General features: G+C 38.6%; 1 pseudogene; it reads left to right on the top strand.

Annotated features, from left to right (window-relative positions):
* LOC102834448 overlaps window positions 1-9151 on the top strand; it is a 22527-nt pseudogene that overhangs the window by 6745 nt on the left and 6631 nt on the right.

Below are 9151 nucleotides of genomic sequence, written 5' to 3'. Positions count from 1 at the left end.
TTTTGGTCTTCGGTCTTTAGTGTTTAATGTATCAAATCTGTTCTTCAGATGATCTCTAAATTCAGGTGGGATATATTCAAGGTCATATTTTGGCTCTCTTGGACTTGTTTTCATTTTCTTCAGCTTCAGTTTGAATTTGTATATGAATAATTGATGGACTAGGAAGAAGGAGTGACGAACTACTTCCAAATATTTAGTCACTGGAAACCCTATGAATAGCAGAGAAACATTGTCAGATATAGTGCCGGAAAAGGAGCCCCTCAGGTTGGAAGGCACTCAAAATGCGACTGCCTCCTCAAAGTAGAGTTGACCGTGATGATGCAAATGGAGTAAAGCCTGTAGAGCACAAGCCCGCGGACCTTCATTTGCTGATAGGGCACAACTCAAAATGAAGAAGAACAGCTGTAAACATCCATTGAAAATTGGAACATGGAATGTACAAAGTGTGAATCTGGGAAAATTGGAAGTTGTCAAAAATGAAATGGAATGCATAAACATCAATATCTTAGGTATTAGTGAGCTGAAATGTGGTGATATTAGCTATTTTTTATCTGATGACCACATGGTTTACTATGCCTGAAATGACAAATTGAAGAGGAATGGTGTTGCATTCATCGTCAAAAAGAACATATCCAGATCAGTCATGAAGTGTTTGTGATAGGATAATATCCATGTGTCTACAGGGAAACCCAGTTAATACCACTATTATTCAAATGTATGCACCAACCACTAAAGCCAGTGAGGATGAAATAGAATTCTACCAATTTCTTCAATCTGAAATCAAGATATATTGATCATTACTGGTGATTGGAATGCAAAGGTTGGGAGCAAAGAGGAAGGATCAGTGGTTGGAAAATGTGGCCTTGGTGATAGGAATGATTCTGGAGAACACATGATAGAATTCTGCAAAATCAATGATTTGTTAATTTCAAATACCTTCTTTAGACAGCATAAACGACATGGACCTCACCAGATGGACTACACAGAAATCAAATTGACTACATCTGCAGAAAGAGAAGATGGAAAAGCTCCATATCATCAATCAAAACAAGGCCAGGGGCAGACTGTGGAACTAGCTTTATAGTAAGTCTTAAAATTGGAAAATGTGATTATTTTATCTTTTTACAAAATGATTTTCAGTTATTTTAGTTGTTTTTTTTTTAAACAACTTTCTGTATCAATTTCAGAGCCAACTTTTCTATATCTACAAAAATCCTATTGAAATTTTTATTGAAATTGTGTTCAGTCTGTAGATCCATTTGAAGAGAACTGATTTCTTAACTTTGTTGAGTCTTCCAATCCATGAATATGGCATGTCTCTCCTTTTGCATAGGTTGACTGTGATTTCTTCCATCAGCATTTTTTTTTTTTTTTTTTTTTGGTTTCTGATAAATAGATCCTGTACATTAGACCAAAGTAATTCAGTTTTTTTGTAAATGGTGTTTCTAAAATAATTTCAGTATTCAGTCACTGACGGATTTTACCTACCTGTTTTCCCTTTTCCTTTACTTACTATTTTCTTCTTTAAAAACTTATGATATAGCTTCACATACACTAATTATCACAATATTATAGCTAAAACACTAGAAAATTTGACAAACTCAGCAACTATAAAAATAGCACTAGCAATGAAAACAACAGCATATGTTTATATCATATGCAGATAAACCCACATAATTTGAACTATCATTGAAATGTAGTAATAATGACAGTTCTGAGGAAAGCAGATTGTTGTTGTTGGGTGTCGTCAAGTGACCTTATACACAACAGAACGAAACACTGCCTGGTCCAGTACCATTTTCACAGTCTTGTTAAGCTTGAGCCCATTGCTGCTGGCACTGTGCCAATCCATCTTGTTGGGGGTCTTCCTCTTTTTGGCTGACCCTGTCACTGACTTTTATATGTTGGCTTTGTATTCTACAGCCCTGCATAAATTAGTTCTATGAGCATCCTTGTTGTGTCATGTGAGAATAAGGACAGTTTTTTTTCATCTTTGTACATGTACAATTTTAAGTGACATTGATGACATTCTTTAAGCTGTGCAACCATTCTCACCCTCCTTTTCTGAGTTGTTCCTCCTTCATTAACATAAAGTCATTGCCCCCTAAGGTTCCTTTCTGACCTTTGAGTTGCTGTTGTCCATTTGATCCCACATAGAAAGTATTATAGTAGCTGGGCATCATGTAAAATTTCTGGTTTATGGAAATGAGGCAGTTGAAGCTACAGGGTCTTTAATGGTTGATGTTTTGGAAGTAGATTACCAGGTCTTTCTTCTGAGGTGACTCTTTTAGTCTTTAACACTAGCCTTTCATTTAGAAGCTGAACGTGCTAACCATTGCACCACTCAGAGGCTCCAAACCTCACAATACAGTGTTGCAATTTTTAATTTAAACTTTGTCTGTTTTCAGTTCATAAATATTTTAGACTTCATGTACCATGTGGTCTCTCTTGCAACTTCTCAACTCTCCCATTGTAGCACAAAATCAATCATACACAGTATCTAACCGAATGAATGTGGCTGTGTTCCAATAAAATATTCTTTATAAAAATAGGCAAGAGAGAGAAGAGGAAGGGCTGGCTGGTCTGAAGTTTAGAGAGGCATGTGAACTCCTGAGCCCATGGACTCTGACCTAGCCACTGGAGGCTAGAGCTGAGAGTGAAGTGGCCAGCTGGTCTGAAGTGAGGGGAGGCGTGCAAGAACTCCCAAACTTGCAGATAGTACCCATTTGACCTAGCTTGAATGGCTAACTGACCAGAACTCGACCAGATGAAGACAAAGAAGTTTGATACAAGGAGCCAGCATAAATTGCTACAATTTGATGAACTGGACCTTTGCTTATGGATGTAGTTGCTCAAATTTCCAACTGAAAGGGAAATATTCTTCATATAAAGGATCAAGCTTACCTCCTCAGTACACTGGGTTGATAGGGATGGGCAACTTAAACATTGGTTGTCAAAAATGGGAGGCTATAAAGGCACGAAGTGGTTGGCTTACAAGCTTTCATGAGTGTGCTTAGTTCCAGAATGAGGGAAGTAAGGTAGAATCTCCACTGAATAGCTTTCCTCTTTTCCAGATGGGTCTGGTGAAAGGAGATGGGGAAGGATGGGGATAGGATTTTACAATTCAATTGTATGTAATTGTTATTAGGACTAACTGTGATTGTCACAACTGTAAATGTGGATGATGTGTAACTAAAAGAAGGGAGTAGTTAATCTTTCATTTCAGGAACAGTGGACCCCAGGACCATCAAGAAAGAAGAGCATGAGTACCAGAAAAGTAGCGACCGTTGAGACAGTGGCAGAGGCGATGACATAGAGAGACAGAGCAGCTGAGGACTCTAGGCCCATGGACTAAGAAAGGCTGTGTGTCTGCAGACAGGAGGCTGGCTTGCAAAGTGTGCCCTTTGGACATTTAAACAAATATGTGTTTTCTGTTTTGTATTTGTACAACAAAAAAAAAGGGGAAAAGAGAATAGAGATAAATATTGTTGACTGATAGTACATGCAGGAAATGAAACAAAATATGATTTACTGAATGTAAAACAGATAATCTGCCCTGTAAAGTTCCACTCGATTCACAATAAAAACTTAAAAAAAAAAATAGGCAGTGGCTATTTGACTTGGTTTTGAGTAGTAAATTATAGATGTTGTGCTGCCACGTCAGTTCCGACTTGTAGCGACTCATAGTAGGGTTTCCAAGGAGCAGCTGGTGGATTTGAACTGCTGACCTTGTGGTTCGCAGTCCAGTGCTGATCCACAGTGCCACACCAGCAGCTCTTAATTTTCTACTATTCTTGCCAGTAAAGATATGTTTACTTAGACTGTCCATTTAGAGTAGTGTTTAAATAACATTACTATGACAAACATTCTACTACATATTCACAAGCAAATTACTATGCAATAATATTTTTTATTGTTAATTTTAGTTAATACCAATATTTCAGGCCTCAGCCTTTACATCACTGCTATTTAAAATTTGTCAATGAATGTGACATTAGCCTTTAATCTATAGAGTGATTTTTATTGTTACTTAATACGCTTGGTGGTATCTTATGAAAGTTGGAATTGTTTAAAGTTTCACTACTTATTTTGATAGAGTCTAATAAGAGGAAATAGTACTTACATGATGAAACAAATTGGTATATACTTTCAGGATTTCTTTTTAAAAATGTTGTCGTCATGGGATGAAATACTTCAGCCATGTTTTCAGGAGGGAGCAGTCCCTGGAGAAAGACTTCATGGTTGGTAAAGTGGAGGGTCTGCAAAAAGAAGACTCACAACAAGGTGGATTAGCACAGTAGCAGCAACAACACGTTCAAAAGTAACAGCAAGAGTGGGACCGGGCATTGTTTTATTCTGTTGTGCATAATGGCACTATAAGTTGGAATCGACTCAACAGCACCTAACATCAACACTATTCACTTATAATACATGTTAGCAATTTAACTATGAAGCAAAGTAGGCTTAAATATGATATATAATGTACCTGAACATAAATGAAAATGGTGTGCACAAAGACACTTTACTACAGGAACTATATTGGAAGATTTATGAAAGCATGTGAAATTGCACCTAAAATTGTATTCTTGTTGTTGTTAAGTGCCATTGAGTCGGTTCTGATGCATAGGGTTTCTGAGGAGGGCTGGTGAGTTTGAACAACCGACCTTGCAGTTCAAACCAATCTTGAGGTCAAGTTCTTATCCTGTGGTGCTACACTACAAGCAGCAGTGGTAAATTTGCTGTACCTGATGAATGAATGTGCTTAGTCCAGTCAGTTACTTAGGTTTAAATGTCTAAATGATGTGTCCAGTATTTTTTGTTTTTGAGTTTTAAAAAATGTATTTGTTATTTGTATTATTGAGGAGTATTGTTGATAGGTGATTTGTTTTTTTGTTTTTATTTTATAGAATCATTTAGTGTTATATACCAATTTTTATAACTGAAGTGATATTTAAATATTCCAATAACTGTATATTTGAAAACCTATTATAATGTTTTACATTGGAAAACAAAATGGGCAGTGGGACAGATTTGGCTTAAGGACTATAATTTGCTAGCCCTTGCTATGGGTCATATTTTCAGTGTTTTTGTAGGCATCGTAATTTTTTTTTTTTTTTTTTTTTGTATGCTGCACTTGATGAGTGACATGAGTCCAGATAATACTCTCTTTCTTTGGGAGCATGTTGACTTTCAATTTAACAGGTAGTTAACTTGACTGGTTTTAAACTCCAAACTCTGTCTCTGATGTGGTGAGCTGCCGTTGTCAGCTGCCGTTGTTGTTAGGTATAGTCGAATTGGTTTCAATGCGTAGCGACTGTATGCACAACAGAACGAAACATCTGGTTCTGCGCCAGTCTCACAATTGTTACGTTTGAGCCCATTGTTGCTGTCACTGTGTCAGTCCATCTTGTAGGTCATTGTCTTTTTCGCTGACCCTCCATTTTACCAAACATGATGTCCTTCTCCAGGGACCTGTAATGACATGTCTCAAGTCTAAGACACAAAGTTTCACCATCCTACCTTCTAAGGAGCATTCTGGCTGTACTTCTTCTAAGACAGATTTGTTTGTCTTTCTGGCTGTCCAAGGTATTTTTAATATTCTTCTCCAAGACCATAATTCAAATGCATCCACTCTTCTCTGATCTTCCTTATTCACTGTCCAACTTTCACATGCATATGAGGCTATTGAAAATATCCTGGCTTGGGTCAAGTGCACCTTAGTTCTCAAATTGATATCTTTGCTTTTAGACACTTTAAAGAGGTTTTTTGTAGCAAATTTGGCTAATGCAATATGTCGTTTGATTTCTTGACAGTTGCTTCCATGGGTGTTGATTGTGGATTCAAGCAAAATGAAGTCTTTGACAACTTCAATATTTTCTCCATTTACCACGATGTTATTTTTTGGCCCAGTTGTGAGGATTTTTGTTTTGTTTACGTTGAGGTGCGATTCATACCGAAGGTTGTAATCTTTGATCGTCATCAGTAAGTATTTTAAGTCTTCCACCACTCCTGATGCCATGTTCTTCATATAATCCATTTTCTCAGATTATTTGCTCAGCATACAGATTGAATAAGTATGGTAAAAGGATACAATGCTGGTGCACACCTTTCTTGATTCTAAGCCATTTAGTATCCCCTTGTTCTGTTCTAATAATTGCTTCTTGCTCTGTGTACAGGTTCCTCAGAGCACGATGAAGTATTTTGGAATACCCATGCTTTGCAATGTTATCCATAGTTTGTTGTGATCCATACAATTGAAAGCTTTTCCATAGTAAAGCACAAATAAAGTGTAGTAGAACATTGTGTTTTCTGTTTTCAACCAAGATCTACCTGACACCAGTAATGACATCCCTTGTTTCATGTCCTTTTCTGATTCCAACTTGAATTTCTGGCAATTTCCTGTTGATGTACTATTATAACTGTTTTTTTTTTTTTTTTTATCTTCAGCAAAATTTTACTTGCATGTGGTATTAATGATATTGTTTGATGATTTCCACATTCTGTTTCCACATTCTCTTTGGAATGGGCACAGATAAGGATCTATTCAAACTGGTTGGCAGGTAGCTGTCTTCCAAATTTCTTGGCATAGCTGTATCAGTTTGTTGAAACATTTCAATCTGTATTCTGTCAGTTCCTGAAACCTTGTTTTCTGCTAATGTCTTCAATACAGCTTGGACTTTTTCCTTCATTACCATTGGTTCTTGTTCATATGCTACCTCTTGAAATGGTTGAATTTCTACCATTTCTTTTTTGTACAGTGACTATATATTCCTTCCATGTTTTTGTTTCTTTTTTGATGCTTTCTGCAATATTCAATATTTTGCCCATAAGTTAAGTGCCATCAAGTCAGTTCCGACTCACAGAAACACTGTAAAGCATTTTGTTTTTTCAAGTTTTTATTGTGAATTATGTGATAGTTTACGTGGGAGAACATTAGCTTTACATCCATCCTATCATATTTCATTTCATTGTAATGATTACAATCCCCTCCATGCATCATCAGACAACCAAAGGGTATACCCTGCAAGCTTGCCCCGTGGTCGTCAGTACACAGCCCCTCTCCCTCCCTGAGTCCAGAGTCCACATCTCTGCCTCCATCTCTGGCATCACTGCTTCTCTGGGTAGGGTCCCGTGCTCTGCTCTTTTCCCTTGATTGTCCCAGGGACTTCCTCTCCTGGGCTACAAAGTCAACCATTCCCCTCCTTTTGCTACAAAACGTCTACCGTTACAGTCAGTCCTGATAGTAATTATTCACTGTTGTACCACATGAGTGCTAGCCCCATCTCCTTTTATCAGTCCCACCAGACAGATTGGATACCACTCAGTGGAGATTCTACTTTCCCCCGCACCTTCTGGATCTAGGCTCCCTCTTGAAAGCTTGTAAGCCAGTCACTTCTTGCCTTTGTAGCCACCCCCCACCCCCCATTTTGGGTAGCCAGTGTCTAAGTTGCCCATCCCTCTCTACCCTGTGTACCAAGGTGGGTGGGAATGATCCTCACTGTAAAGATTCGTTCCTTCTTTTGAGCTACTGCATCCATAGGTATAGGTCAAGTTCATCAAATTGTATCAGATTACTCTTTTTTCCCCCTCTTCTTTCTTCTTCTAGTTGAGTTCTGATCATCCAGCCATTGAAGCCAGGTCAAGTGGGTATTATTTGTAAGTGTGGGTGTTCTTGTGCATCTCCCCTCACTTCTTATTAGCTGGACGCTTCACTTTCCACTCTAGTCCTCTGTAGCTGTCACTGACTCTGGGCCTAGGAGTCCCAGGTCTTACTATGCTGCTGGCCAGCCAGGTCTCTACCCGAGTTCACAGAAATCTGTTGAACGTAGTCAGACTTAGCTCACAACTTCATTGCTGTTTTTTCCTCACTTCCCCTTATTAGTGACCATCGTGGTCACCAGTCAGACCACATGCCTGCTTGTGTATTCCCCTGAAGTCTTAGTCTTGGAAGGGGGTTTGCCCTGAGGGGACCTGACCACTTGCCTTGATGGCTCCTAGGCAAGCAACTTGCTTCTTCTTGTAGTAGTCAGTTGGACTGCCGTTATTGTTTTGTATTTTCCCTGTCGATCTTTCTTTCAAGAAGTATCTTCTGTTCTTCTAGCCACTCTAGGCTGGTCAGCTTGTCCTTTCAAGTGGAGATTTCCCACCTCAGAAGATTCTGGATGGGGTTCAGGATTCAACCTACGGTCTTATGTAATGCAGAGACTCCATAGGAAGCCTCCTTCATTGGGCACGTTGTAGCCCCATTTTAGGTATTCCAATCAGTCATAGGCAGAAGACGGACTTACAAGCTTTCTATCCTGATATTTCTAGCTATCCCTTTCTCTCCTCCTCAAGTGTCTATTTTATAATGGAATGCAAGGGAAACCAAGATTCAAAAGACAGCCAAACATCTTAACATTTTCTTCCCTTTGCCCATTCCAACCATGTCTCAATCCCTGTATCCCAGAGCCCTGTTGTTCCAAGGTTGTGCCTACATCATTATTTACCTCTGTCCCACTTAGCTCAAGCAAACCTGCCTAACTGTTTTCCCATCTGCCTTGTTCTTCCATTCCTCTCTCCCTTCTTGTGTATTGCCCTCCACCCCAGCACCCAAGCTATCTTGTGTCTATTCCCTGCCTTGTGCTCCACCTTCCCTCCCTCCCCTCACCCCATCTCACACATCCCGGTAACCAGTAAAGAATTTCACACACACACCCCCTTTTAGTATGGGTTTTTTTCTTAGTTTTGTAAAATGTTTTTGAGGCTGTAAATCTTTGCGGGAGCAAAAGACTCATCTTCTGGCACTCTTTCTGACAATATTCTGGTGCTTTTCATCATGTTTGAATATTTAATACTGTGGTGCTGATGGTTCAAACTGACCTTGTGGTTGAGTGCTTATCCTACAGCACCACACCAGGACTCTACCAATGTTTATAGGTATCATTTATTTTTGCCCTAATTATAAACAGTTGAGTATCTTTGTTGGTACATCTTCATGCCATTCCTTGCTTATTTCACTAGGATATATTTCTCATAGTAGAATTATTGGGTTAATGCTTTAGTTTTTTTAAAAAATAAATGTTTTATTGTGAATTATGTGATAGTTTACATGGGAGAACATTAGTTTTACATTCATTCTATCGTATATTGTTTCATTGCCACGGTTACA

This window comes from Chrysochloris asiatica, unplaced genomic scaffold (genome assembly GCF_000296735.1).
Source record: "Chrysochloris asiatica unplaced genomic scaffold, ChrAsi1.0 scaffold00062, whole genome shotgun sequence".
NCBI lineage: Eukaryota > Metazoa > Chordata > Mammalia > Afrosoricida > Chrysochloridae > Chrysochloris > Chrysochloris asiatica.
Note: the sequence above shows the minus strand (reverse complement) of the source record. Positions and strands in the feature narration are given on the sequence as shown.